This window comes from Mus caroli, unplaced genomic scaffold (assembly GCF_978045245.1).
Source record: "Mus caroli unplaced genomic scaffold, Mus_caroli_1 scaffold_10, whole genome shotgun sequence".
NCBI classification, from domain to species: Eukaryota; Metazoa; Chordata; class Mammalia; order Rodentia; family Muridae; genus Mus; species Mus caroli.
Window position 1 is genome coordinate 49,541,841 of NW_028227265.1, and position 14,624 is coordinate 49,556,464.

The window sequence follows — 14,624 nt, forward strand, 5'->3', positions numbered from 1 at the left end:
ACTTTGTAACTAATAGTACTTGTTTTGAAGTCCAGTGTGCCTATGTTTGAGGCATGTATATTGAGACGTGTCCTCTAGATGGGTTGTCCCCTTGATGTGTATCTAGTGACTGTCTTTACCCTATCTCACAAGCTTTACTTTGGAGTCTGTTGTCAGAAATAGAACATGGACACCTGCTTGTTCCCATTTGTTCCGGATACCTTCATCTTCTCAACGTAGTGATTGTCTTTTGCATTGAGCTGTGTCTTGAAGGCGTGTCTCCTAAAGCACCACTGACCATGATTAATGTCCACGTAGAGTATTTAGCACTGGAATGCCATTGGATACTCTTAGATGGACGATTTGAAATGTGAAAACAAGCTGGTGTTTTAAATGGTGGGTTACTTCAAATACCCAGGTGAAGCTACAGCTACAGCACAGTGGAAGACCTGCACATGGGAAGAACTGGCCAAATGTCTTACAAGATGACTCTGAGCCATTTGTTACAAGAGACAGAGACTTGGAAATCGCTGTGTGCTGCTGCTTTGCATATCAGTTCCTAACATAGGACCCCAGACAAAAGGAGCAGCGAACTGTGTGGAATTAGCTGGGAAAACGCCCTTCAGAGCAATAGCTGGCAGGATTTGCGTGGTTTATGTAGCATGGATAGAAACTGCTCTTTGGCAGAGGAGGGATGCTAGGACAACCTCGAGGTAAGAGAAGAGAAGCCTTAGGAAGTTGGACCCTCCCAGGTGTAAAATTAAAATTGTACTAATCATAGTTTGTGTGTACTGTGAGTCAGGCAGTGTGCTAAAGTCTTTAAATGTGTTGTTCCATATACACCTCACCTACCAGGAGGTGCTGACACCCCCTCCTCATAATTGAGATAACTCACCAAACTGGAGATCACACAGCTGGTAAGGACAGAGCAGGAACTAGAAAGTAGACCTGTGAGCTCAAGGTAGCTTTGGTTTTCTGCTGTTCTTTTAACTTCTGTCTTGGCAAGGGGATTTGTTTGTTTGTTCTAGGTACCTGAGGATGGCTTTGAACTTCTGATGCTCTTGCTTCCACCTCCCTAGTTGTGAGATTGCAAATATGTGCACCACTCATCAGATTAACCCAGAGCTTGGTGCTGGCTAAGGTAGCACACTACCAGCTGAACTGCATCCCTCCCTTGCCCTGCAGAATGGATTGTTTCTGAGTGGAAAAGAAAATCTGGAGTGGATATTCTCTGATTTTGTGGATTCCCATTCATGAAAGACTAGTATGCTTTAAAAAGAATCCTGTCCTTGCATTGACATTGGGAGCATACTCCACCCCAAAACTGACCCAGGGCCTTCTGTCTAAATTTAACCCATGTGCATTTTGAGAGATGGCTACCAGAATGGTAGTTAGAGATTTCTGAATGCTGAAAGAAACCAGCTACGACCTAATTTTGGAGAAGTATGATGCAGCCTACTTTTTAAATGAGAGAGCTGCTGGGGTTCCTTGTGGAATTATTTCTATATCCCTATATTCCTAGTGACTAACAAGATGTTTTTAGAGTTGGCATGTTTTCTACTGTGAATTATATTTTGATGGCTTTCTACGCTTACGTTTAAGCTTCCCACATCAGCTCTGTGCATCTTGTTACTCATTCTCTGTTGATTTGGGAGAAAGAGAAATGGCTTTCTCTAAGGATGTGTGTACAGACAAGAACTCAGTACGTTGGAGGAGTTTGTGGAAGCATTGGAGTCTATATGCAGAAATAAAAACATCAGGCTACTTTCCATAATTAAGTATTCTTTCATAAATGATGGGGAAGTTAATAGCATTGACTGAATTTTATTCCAGCTGACAACATTTTCCAGCTTGGAATTTTTGTGTTTGAATAATGTGCTTACTAGGAAAATACAAGCTTTGTATTTACCAGCCACTCAAAGCTTAAACACGAAACAACAGGTCTCCAGGGGACGACTCTAGGTCCAGCCATTATGAAGGTGAAGCGGAGGAAGGAAACAGATTGTATTGCACATGAGCATGACCTAGTGGCTAGTTCCCTGAGTGGCATTTATGGCAGGAATGGAACAGGCTACTTGTCTGTTTTCCAAGTGTCCAGTGGAGATGTATATACAGTTGTTGCTAACAGAAAGGTGAAGCACAGGAAAGAAGAGCATCCTGGAAGGAAAGTGTGGATGAGGAAGACATTCCTGACCCCAGTATTAGCAGTTGGGGTGCACCACTATCTCCATGAGCCTGGATCTGTCGAAAAACACTTCTTTGGAGAAATAAACAGAATGTTCTTACTGATTCTTCACAAGCAACCCAAAATGATAAACTTGGCCCCATACTGGCTCCCCAATCACTGCTGAGAGTTTATTTAGACTGTAAGACACTTAACATAGCTGACCACACTAAGCATGCTGGGCCATATACACCCTGTCTGGGGATTGCCAGCTAGCATTTGGCTCTGCTGTTGAGCAACCTAGGGGCAGACTGGTGCAGCAAGCCAGCTAGAATTTGAAACTATTATATTTTACAGACAGCTACATATATCAATGACTGGGGACTTCAATAAACTCTCCATGACACGTATTTCATCTTAATCACTCGCTACTAAATGGCAGCTATTGTCCAACAGCCATCAGGGTCTATAGAATCAAGTATTTTCTGCCTGCAGTTATGAACTTAGTACATTTTCTTATAATTTGGCCTCAGAAAATTTCAGATCACAAATGCTAATATCCATTTAAACAAAGTTCCATTTAAACAAAGAGAAACTACAATTAAAAAAAAAACTGGTCTCAGATCTCACTGATGGAATTAGAATAATAATTGGGTCATATCCATAAAGAGCTACATACAATATCAAGTAACAAGGATCTGAGAAAAAAATTTTAAAAGTACATTTCTGATTTGTTGTGAAAGCAGCAATATTAAAAAAAAGACACCCACTGTATATTTCTATGGGTTTTCTGTGTGTGTAAATGTGTATGTCCCAGTGTCTCTATGCATTTCTTGTTTTTTCTTTTGTTCTTTTTATTAATTTGTTTGTTTGTTTGATTTGTCCTATCCTGGTTTATTTGTTTTTATTTTATCTTATTTTATTTATTTATTTGTTTATTTTTTATTTTTGTGAATATACTGTAGCTATCTGAAGAGGGCATCGGATTCCATTATAGATGGTTGTGAGCCACCATATGGTTGCTGGGAGTTGAACTCAAGACCTCTGGAAGAGCAGTCAATGCTCTTAACCACTGAACCATCTCTCCAGCCCTGAAATTAACTCTTAGCACCACTACCCAAGTTGATTTTGGTCATGGTGTTTTATCACAGCAATAGAAACCTAACTAGGACACTGGAAGCCACCAAAAGTTTTCCAAATCCAATTATGACACAGAATGAATTAGAAGAAACATTCTCCCAACAGTAGTGACTAGTCCTAAACAGCATGAGACCCAGAGAGGAGAAACTGCCTGAATCTTAATGAAAGATAATGAGGACATGAACTTAAACCACTACAGATGGAAGCAAGAAATAAGAGTGGAATGAACTGACTTAGATACAATCAAATTACTTTTAAACAATGGGGTGTGACTAGTGAAGGAGAGTCACAGTGTCTCTGCAGATTTTTAGCTTTGCCATTTGCTAGGACATAGAACACTAGAGGAAGAAAAGAAGGCTTGAGAAGAAAGACATGTAGAAGGGGATACAAATAAGTAGGAAGACAACAAGACTCAAAGCCAAAGGGGGAAGATCTGCCCTGAATTTAGGCATAGAACTCATCATTATACACAGAGAGCAGAAAATATTGCAGAGGACGAGAGCCCTGGGAGAGTTAAATAAAACTTTCTTTTCTATGAACACACAGAGCGAGCGCAGTTACATAAAAGCCAACTAGCTGATACTGACCCAACAACTCTCACTTCCCCCATAGGTTACATTGTTTTATTATATTTCTAGATGTTGCTACTTAGAAACCTTACTACCTATTCTTTTTTTAATTTTATTTATATATATATTTTTAGATATTTTATTTACATTTCAAATGTTATCCCCTTTCCTAAGTTCCCCTCTGAAAATCCCCTATCCCCTCCCCCCGTCCTCCTGTTCCCCAACCCACCCACTCCATTCTTGGTCCTAGCATTCTGCTATACTGGGGCATAGAGCCTTCACAAGACCACGGGCCTCTCCTCCCATTGATGACCTCCTAGGCTATCCTCTGCTACATATATAGCTAGAGCCACAAGTTCTAACATGTGTTTTCTTTGATTGCTGGTATAGTTCCAAGGAGCTCTGAGTGTACTGGTTAGTTCATATTGATGTTGCTCCTATGGGCCTTCAGACCCCTTCAGCTCCCTGGGTATTTTTTCTGGCTCCTTCATTAGGAACCTTGTGCTCTGTCAATGGATGACTGTGAGCATCTACTTCTGTATTTGCAAGGCAGTGGTAGAGTCTCAATGGAGACAGCTATATCAGGCTCCTGTCAGCAAGCTCTTGTTGGCATCTACCTAGTGTCGGGGTTTGGTGGTGGTTTATGGGATAGGTCCCCAAGTGGGGCAGTCTCTGGATGGTCCCTCCTTCAGTCTCTGCTCTGAACTTTGTCTCTGTAACTCCTTCCATGGGTATTTTGTTCCCCATTCTAAGAAGGAACACAGTATCCATATGTTGGTCTTACTTCTTGAGTTTCATGTGTTTTGCAAATTGTATCTTGAGTATTCTAAGTTTCTGAGCTAATATCCACTTAGCAGTGAGGGCATATCATGTGTGTTCTTTTCTGATTGGGTTACCTCACTAAGAATGATTTCCTCTAGATCCATCCATTTGCCTAAGAATTTCACAAATTCATTGTTTTTAATAGTTGATGTATCACATTTCCATTCTTCTGCTGAGGAACATCTGGATTCTTTCCAGCTTCTGATTATTATAAATAAGGCTGCTATGAACATAGTGGAGTATATGTCCTTATTGCAAGCTGGAACATCTTCTGGGTATATGTCCAGGAGTAGTATTGCTGGATCCTCCCGTAGTACTATGTCCAATTTTTTGAGGAACCACCAAACTGATTTCCAGGGTAGATATACCAGCTTGCAATCCCACCAGCAATGGAAGAGTGTTCCTCTTTCTCCACATCCTCGCCAGCATCTGCTGTCACCTGAATTTTTTTATCTTAGCCCTTCTGAATGCTGTGAGGTAGAATCTCAGGGTTGTTTTGATTTGCATTTCCCTGATGATTAAGGATGTTGAACATTTTTTTCAGGTGCTTCTCAGTCATTGGGTATTCCTCAGTTGAGAATTCTTTGTTTAGCTATGTACCCCATTTTTAATAGGGTTATTTGATTTTCTGGAGTCCAACTTCTTGAGTTCTTTATATATATTGAATATTAGTCCCCTATCAGATTTAGGGTTGGTAAAGATCCTTTCCCAATCTGTTGGTGGCCTTTTTGTCTTATTGACAGTGTCTTTTGCCTTACAGAAGATTTGCAATTTTATGAGGTCCCATTTGTCCATACTCGATCTTACAGCATAAACCATTGCTGATCTGTGCAGGAATTTTTCCCCTGTGCCCATATCTTTGAGGCTTTTTCCCCACTTTCTCCTCTATAAGTTTCACTGTCTCTGGTTTTATGTGTAGTTCCTTGATCCACTTAAACTTGAGCTTTGTGCAAGGAGATAAGAATGGATCAATTCACATTCTTCTACATGATAACCACCAGTTGTGCCAGCACCATTTGTTGTAAATGCTGTCTTTTTTCCACTGGATGGTTTTAGCTCCCATGTCAAAGATCAAGTGACAATAGGTGTGTGGGCTCATTTCTGGGTCTTCAATTCTATTCCATTGATCTACCTGTCTGTCACTGTACCAGTACAATGCAGTTTTTATCACAATTCCTCTGTATTACAGTTTGAGGTCAGGCATGGTGATTCCACCGGAGGTTCTTGTATTGTTGAGAATAGTTTTTGCTATCCTAGGTTTTTTGTTATTCCAGATGAATTTGCAAATTCCCCTTTCTAACTCAGTGAAGAATTGATTTGGAATTTTGATGGGGATTGCTTTGAATCTGTAAATTGCTTTCAGCAAGATAGCCATTTCAACTATATTAATCCTGCCAATCCATGAGCATGGACAATCTTTCCATCATCTGAGATCTTCTTCAATTTCTTTCTTCTGAGACTTGAAGTTGTTATCATACAAATCTTTCACTTCCTTAGTTAGAGTCACACCAAGGTATTTCATATTATTTTTGACTATTGTAAAGGGTGTTGTTTCTCTAATTTCTTTCTCAGCCTGTTTATCCTTTGTGTAGAGAAAGGCTACTGATTTGTTTGAGTTAATTTTATATCCAGATACTTCAATGAAGCTGTTTATCAGGTTTAGGAGGTCTCTGGTGGAATTTTCAGGGTCACTTATATATACTATCATATCATCTGCAAATAGTGATATTTTGACTTCTTCCTTTCCAATTTTTATCCCCTTGATCTGCTTTTGTTTTCTAATTGCTCTGGTTAGTATTTCAAGTATTATATTGAATAGTTAGGGAGAAAGTGGGCAGCCTTATCTAGTCCCAGATTTTAGGGAGATTACTTCAAATTTCTCTCCATTTAGTTTGATGTTGGCTACTGGTTTGCTGTATATACCTTTTATTATGTTTAGGTATGGGCCTTGAATTCATGATCTTTCCAAGACTTTTATCATGAAAGGCTGCTGGATTTTGTCAAATGCTTTCTCAGCATATAATGAGATGATCCTGCATTTTTTATCTTTGAGTTTGTTTATATCATAGATTACGTTGATGGATTTCTGGATGTTAAACCATCCCTGCATCCCTGGGATGAAGCCTACTTGATCATGATGGATGATCATTTTATGTGTTCTTCATTCGGTTTGGGAGAATTTTATTGAGTATTTTTGCATTGATATTCTCAAGGGAAATTGGTCTGAAGTTCTCTTTCTTTGTTGGGTCTTTATGTGGTTTAGGTATCAGAGTAATTGTGCTTTCATAGAATGAATTGGGTAGAGTACCTTCTGTTTCTATTTTGTGGAATAGTTTGAGGAGAATTGGGATTAGATCTTCTTTAAAGGTCTGATAGAACTCTGCACTAAACCCATCTGGTCCTGGGCTTTTTTTTTTTTTTTTTTTTTTGGTTGGGAGACTCTTAATGATTGCTTCTGTTTCTTTAGGGGATACGGGTCTGTTTAGTTCATTGATCTTATCCTGATCTAACTTTGGTACCTGGTATCTGTCTAGAAAATTGTGCATTTCATCCAGGTTTTCCAGTTTTGTTGAGTATAGCCTTTTGTAGTAGGAACTGATGATGTTTTAGATTTCCTCAGGTTCTGTTTTTATGTCTCCCTTTTCATTTCTGATTTTGTTAATTAGGATGCTGTCTTGTGCCCTCTAGTTAGTCTGGCTAAGGGTTTATCTATCTTGTTGATTTTCTAAAAACAAAACAAAAAAAAAAAAAAACAAAAATAAAAATAAAAAACAAAACAAAACAAAACAAACAAAAAACCCAGCTCCTGGTATGGTTGACTCTTTGTACAATTCTTTCAGTTTCTACTTGGTTGATTTCAGGCCTGAATTTGATTATTTCCTGCCATCTACTCCTCTTGGGTAAATTTGCTTCCTTTTGTTCTAGAGCCTTTAGGTGTGCTGTCAAGCTGCTAGGGTGTGCTCTCTCTAGTTCCTTTTCGGTGACACTCAGACCTATGAGTTTTCCTGTTAGGACTACATTCATTGTATCCCATAAGTTTGGGTATGTTGTGGCTTCATTTTCATTAAACTCTAAAATGTCTTTAGTTTCTTCCTTGATCAAGTTATCATTGAGTAGAGTGTTGTTCACTTTCATGTCACCATTGGCTTTCTATTATTTATATTGTTATTGAAAAACAGCTTTAGTCTGTGGTGATCTGATAGGATGCATGGGATAATTTCAATATTTTTGTATCTGTTGAGGCCTGTCTTGTGATTATATGGTTAATTTTGGAGAAGGTACCATGAGGTGCAGAGAAGAAAGTATATCCTTTTGGATTAGGATAAAATGTTCTGTAGATATCTGTTAAATCCATTTATTTCATACCTTCTGTTAGTTTCACTGTGTCTCTGTATAATTTCTGTTTCTAGGATCTTTCCATTGATGAGAGTGGGGTGTTAAAGTCTCCCACTATTATTGTGTGAGGTGTAATATGTGCTTTTAACTTTACTAAAGTTTCTTTAATGACTGTGAAAGCCCTTGCATTTGGAGCATAGATATTCAGAATTAATAGTTTATCTTGGAAGATTTTACCTTTGTCGAGTATGAAGTTCTCTTCCTTGTCTGTTTTTGATATCTTTGGGTTGGAAGTCGATTTTATTCGATATTAGAATGGCTACTCCATCTTATTTCTTTGGACCATTTGCTTGGACAATTGTTTTTTAGCCTTTTACCCTGAGGTAGTATCTATCTCTTTCCCTGAGGTGGGTTTCTTGTAGGCAGAAAAATGTTGGGTCCTGTTTATGTAGCCAGTCTCTTAGTCTATGTCTTTTTATTGGGGAATTGAGTCCATTGATATTAAGAAATATTAAGGAAAAGTAATTGTTACTTCCTGTTATTTTTGTTGTTAGAGTTGGGATTCTGTTCTTGCACCTATCTTCTTTTAGGTTTGTTAAATAATTACTTTCTTCCTTTTTCTAAGGCATAATTTCCCTCATTGTGTTGGAGTTTTCCCTTTATTATCCTTTGAAAGACTGGAATCATGGAAAGATATTGTGTGAATTTGGTTTTGTCATAGAATACTTGGGTGTCTCCATCTATGGTAATTGAGAGTTTGGCTGGGTATAGTAGCCTGGGCTGGCATTTGTGTTCTCTTAGGGTCTGTATAACATCTGTCCAGGATATTCTGACTTTCATAGTCTCTGGTGAAAAGTTTGGTGTAATTCTAATAGGTCTGCCTTTATATGTTACTTGACTTTTTTCCCTTACTACTTTTAATATTCTATCTTTATTAATGCATTTGTTCTTCTGATTATTATGTGTCAGGATTAATTTCTTTTCTGATCCAGTCTATTTGGAGTTCTGTAGGCTTCTTGTATGTGCATGGGCATCTCTCTCTTTAGGTTAGGGAAGTTTTCTTCTATAATTTTGTTGAAGATATTTGCTGGCCCTTTAAGTTGAAAGTCTTCATTCTCATTTATACCTATTATCCTTAGGTTTGGTCTTCTCATTGTGACCTGGATTTCCTGGATTTTTTGAGTTAGGATCTTTTTGCATTTTGCATTTTCTTTCATTATTGTGTCTATGTTTTCTATGGAATCTTCTTCACCTGAGATTCTCTCTTCCATCTCTTGTATTCTGTTGCTGATGCTTGCATCTATGGTTCCTGATTTCTTTCCTAGTGTTTCTATCTCCAGAGTTGTCTCCCTTTGTGATTTCTTTATTGTTTCTACTTCCATTTTTAGATCCTGGATGGTTTTGTTCAATTCTTTCACCTGTTTGGTAGTGTTTTCTTGTAACCCTTTAAGGGATTATTGTGTTTCTTCTTTAAGGGCTTCTCACTGTTTACCTGTGTTCTGTATTTCTTTAAGGGAGTTATTTATTTCCTTCTTAAACTCCTCCATCAGCATTATGACAAGTGACTTTAGATCCATATCTTGCTTTTCTGGTGTGATGGTGTATCCAGGACTTACTATGGTTGGAGAGTTTTGTTCTGATGATGCCAAGTAACCTTGGTTTCTGCTGCTTCTGTTCTTACACTTGCCTCTTGCCATCTGATTATCTCAAGTGCTTGGTGCTCTCAATATATCTGATTGGAGCCTGTCCTTCCTATAATCCCGGTTGATTCAGGACTCCTCAGAGTCCAGCTATCTCTGTGATCCTGTGATTCCAGGATCCTGTGAACCTGAGATTCTGGGTTTGTCAGAGTTCTTGGCAGTCAAGATTCCTCTAAGACCCTGAGATCCTGGTGTGACACAGCTCCTGGAATCCTAGGATCCTGAATTCCTAAGATCCTGGCTGTGTTACAGAGCCTAGAAGTGGTGTCTCCTCTGGGGACTGTGGGACCTTCTGGTGTGCTCAAAATCAAGGTATACCAGCACCAATCAGAAGGAACCCAAGCCACCTGTCCCGCAGGGCTCCTGTGTCCTTGCTCCTGCTGTCACAGGCTGTCATGATTGGTTTGGAACAGATGTTGTGTTCCACTCACCAGTAATCCTAAGATCCTGGGCGTGCTAGGGCACCTGCAATGTGGAGAGTCCTCTGGGGACATGGGACTGTCCACAGAGTTTGCACCCAAGCTATTGCTATTATTATTATTAATACTTGTTTGCATTTTAATGAGAGAGAAAGGGTAAAGATTTGGGTGGGTAGGGAATTAGGGAAGATCTGAGAGTATCCAGGAGAGGAAAGAATAATCAGAATATACTCTATGAAAAACATCTATTATCATTGTTTTCAGTCCACTCTAAAGTCTGGGGAGACAGCTCAGTTGGTGAAGTGTTTACTGTGTAAGCTGAAGGACTTACATTTGACCCCATGTGGTGGTCTGAGTAAAATGGCCTCCATAGGTCCATAGGTACTGTCACTATTAAGACGTACACTCTTTTTGGAGTATGTGTGGCCTTATTGGAGGAAGTGCATTTCTGTGATGTTGGCTTTGAGGTTTTGGAAAGTGAAGCATGCCTAGTGGCTCACTGTTTTGTTTTGTTTTTTTTTTTCCCCTGCTGCTGTAGATCAAGATGTGGAATTCTCTGCTCCTTCTCGAGCACCAAGTCTACCTGTGTGCCACCATGCTTGCACCGTGATGATAATGTGTTGCAGGAAATATTAAAAAAGGAGGGTTGTAGCCTCCCTCAGCCTTGAAGCAGACTTTGACCTTGCTGACACTAAGAAGGAGATTACCTAGAGTAGAGCCTTCTGACCTTGATGGCTCTATTTGCTCTTCTCCAAGACTCTGCTTCCTGCTGAAAGGTCCTTGGGACATTCCAGAGACACACACTGTAGATCACCTACTGGCTGGCTCAAGGCACCAAGAATGGGCTGGTGGGGGATGGACCTACCCTCCTTATAAGCACAGATTCTCAGTAAACTTTGGAGCCCTTGAACAGAAACATGTCTTGGCCTCCATTATTTCTCTTGTCATTTCCTTCTATACAGCTCCTGCCTCCCACTCAGGAACTCAGTTAGTGTGGCCGCAGGTGACTACAGGAGGCTTATAAAGGGTAAGTTCTTATGCTACACCCAGCTACTTTCAGCCCCAGTGGTCTCACCAGCCATTTCTTATCTTGTGGAGACTCTCTGACTCAGAGCTCCAAAATCTTTCCACCCAGCTCACTAAGTTTCTAAGTAACTGGTGGGTTGTTACCATGCTAGCCCCATGCTTCAAATCCCCCATGGCCTTTGTGGTGCACATCTGGCAAACCCATGCTTTGCTACTGTACCTTTCTCTCTTGAACCCAGTCGAACCACTTTGTGAAGTAAAACATCACACAGACTTAGTTCAGAAACAATGATAACTCAATCTCTGGGCACAACAATCCTAATCTCTGGGAACTATAATCCTAATCTTAAAAACTCTATACAATCTAAATCCTCCAGTGGTGAATTCTAGCAGATCCACCATTGAAACCAGGAGACATTAGCAGCCATACCTTACGCTATCCACATCCAAAAGCCCTGATCTCTCTCCTGCTTCCTCTCTGTCCAACCTGGAAGTCCTGCCTACTAGCCCAGTGATTGGTCCCTTTATTCATTTGGGGGAAGGTTCACAAGAAGTGACCCGAGTACTTGACTCATTCCTCTTTCCAAACAACCACTCTTGAGAAAGCAGAATTAACAACAAAATACAGGCATCGCCACAGCCATTCACAACAATAATGGAATAAACCGCCGACACTGTAAACCAGCTCCAATTAAAGGTTGTCCATTATAAGAGTTGCCATGGTCATGAAGTCATTTCAAAGCAATAAAACCCTAAGATACCTAGAATTCAAAGAGCTCTCTCTCTCTCTCTCTCTCTCTCTCTCTCTCTCTCTCTCTCTCTCTCTCTCTCTCACACACACACACACACACACACACACACACACAATATATTGTGATTATGGTTTTCCCTCTCCCCTACTCCTGTTCCTCCCTGATAGGTTAGGTTATTTCTCTGCCAGTGAAATGAGCCAGTTCAAGCCAGATTAGATTTATAAAGGCAGGTTTATTGGGAAGGTGCTCTTGGGTGAGTTCACTGGCCCCAAAGTTTGAGACCAGGGGAATACCTATGGGAAAAAAAAGAAAGAAAGAAAGAAAGAAAGAAAGAAAGAAAGAAAGAAAGAAAGAAAGAAAGAAAGAAAGAGAGAATGCCTGTATTATATAGGGAAGAGCCTCTCAGGGAAGAGCAGTGTAGCCTGTGGACTGGAAAAGTTCAGGATTGGGAAGAGGGTATAACAGGTAGGGACTGAGGGAAGCTGGGAAAACATGCAGACCAGATCTGCTTTCTATGTAAAGTAAGCACCTCAGTCCACTGTCCCAGGTCCAAAATCAAACACTTCTCTCCTACCTTCTCTTCCCCTCCCCTCCCCTCCTCTCCCCTCCCGTCCCCTCCCTTCCCTTCCCCTCCCTTCCCCTCCCAGTTGGATCCATACCCATTCTGTCTCTCCTTAGAAAACAAACAGGTGGTCCCTTCTGGTCTTGCCAGCACGTGGGTAGCTTGGGCGCAGAGTCTGCTGACACCCCCAAGCTACCCACAAGACCCGCCACAGGATCATAAGACCTCTGGTGAGTGGAACACAGCTGCTGCTCCAATCCAATCACACAGGACTTGAGACTGCATTAATTAGGGAAGCAGAAAACCCAGCCTGATCAAGGGCACAAGTCCCTTCCGGTCCACACCAGCACAGGGGTACCTTGGGCGTGGAGTCTGCTGACACCCATAAGGTATACACAGGACCCTCCATGGGATCTTAAGACCTCTGTGAGTGGATCACAACTTCTGCCAGGAGGCAGGTTCAAACACAAGATATCTGGGCACCTTCCCTATAAGAGGAGAGCCTACCTGCAGAGAGTACTCTTAACACTGAAACTAAGGAGAGAGCTAGTCTCCCAGGTCTGATGATAGAGGCTAACATAATCACCTCAGGAACAAAATCGAACCAGAGACAACTACAACAACTAACTCCAGAGATTACCAGATGGCGAAAGGCAAATGTAAGAATCTTACTAACAGAAACCAAGACCACTCACCATCATCAGAACGCAGCACTCCCACCCCATCCAGTCCTGGGCACCCCAACACACCCGAAAAACTAGACCCGGATTTAAAAGCATATCTCATAATGATGGTAGAGGACATCAAGAAGGACTTAAATAACTCACTTAAAGAAATACAGGAGAACACCGCTCAACAGGTAAAAGACATTAAAGAGGAATCACAAAAATCCCTTAAAGTATTGTAAGAAAACACGACCAAACAGGTGATGGAATTGAATAAAACCATCCAAGACCTAAAAAGGGAAGTAGACACAATAAAGAAAACTCAAAGTGAGGCAACGCTGGAGATAGAAAACCTAGGAAAGAAATCTGGAACCATAGACAAGAGCATCAGCAACAGAATACAAGAGATGGAAGAGAGAATCTCAGGTGCAGAAGATTCCATAGGGAACATTGGAACAACAATCAAAGAAATTACAAAATGCAAAAAGATCCTAACTCAAAACATCCAGAAAATCCAGGACACAATGAGAAGACCAAACCTATGGATAATAGGAGTAGATGAGAATGAAGATTTTCAACTTAAAGGGCCAGCAAATATCTTCAACAAAATTATAAAAGAAAACTTCCCAAACCTAAAGAAAGAGATGCCCATGAACATATAAGAAGCCTACAGAACTCCAAATAGACTGGACCAGAAAAGAAATTCCTTCCGACACATAATAATCAGAACAACAAATGGACTAAATAAAGATAGAATATTAAAAGCAGTAAGGGAAAAAGGTCAAATAACATATAAAAGCAGGCCTATCAGAATTGCACCAGACTTTTCACCAGAGACTATGAAAGTCAGAAGATCCTGGACAGATGCGATACAGACCCTAAGAGAACACAAATGCCAGCCCAGGCTACTATACCCAGCCAAACTCTCAATTACCATAGATGGAGAAACCAAAGTTTTCCACGACAGAACCAAATTCACACATTATCTTTCCACAAATCCAGCCCTTCAAAGGATAATAACAGAAGAAAAAAAAATACAAGGACTGAAACCATGCCCTAGAAAAAGCAAGAAAGTAATCCCTCAACAAACCAAAAAGAAGACAGCCACAAGAACAGAATGCCAACTCTAAAAACAAAAATAATAGGAAGCAACAATTACTTTTCCTTAATATCTCTTAATATCAATGGACTCAATTCCCCAATAAAAAGACATAGACTAACAGACTGGCTACACAAACAGGACCCAACATTCTGCTGCTTACAGGAAACCCATCTCAGGGAAAAAGACAGATATTACCTCAGAGTGAAAGGCTGGAAAACAATTTTCCAAGCAAATGTCCTGAAGAAACAAGCTGGAGTAGCCATTCTAATATCGAATAAAATCGACTTCCAACCCAAAGTTATCAAAAAGGACAAAGAGGGACACTTCATACTCATCACAGGTAAAATCCTCCAAGAGGAACTCTCAATTCTGAATATCTATGCTCCAA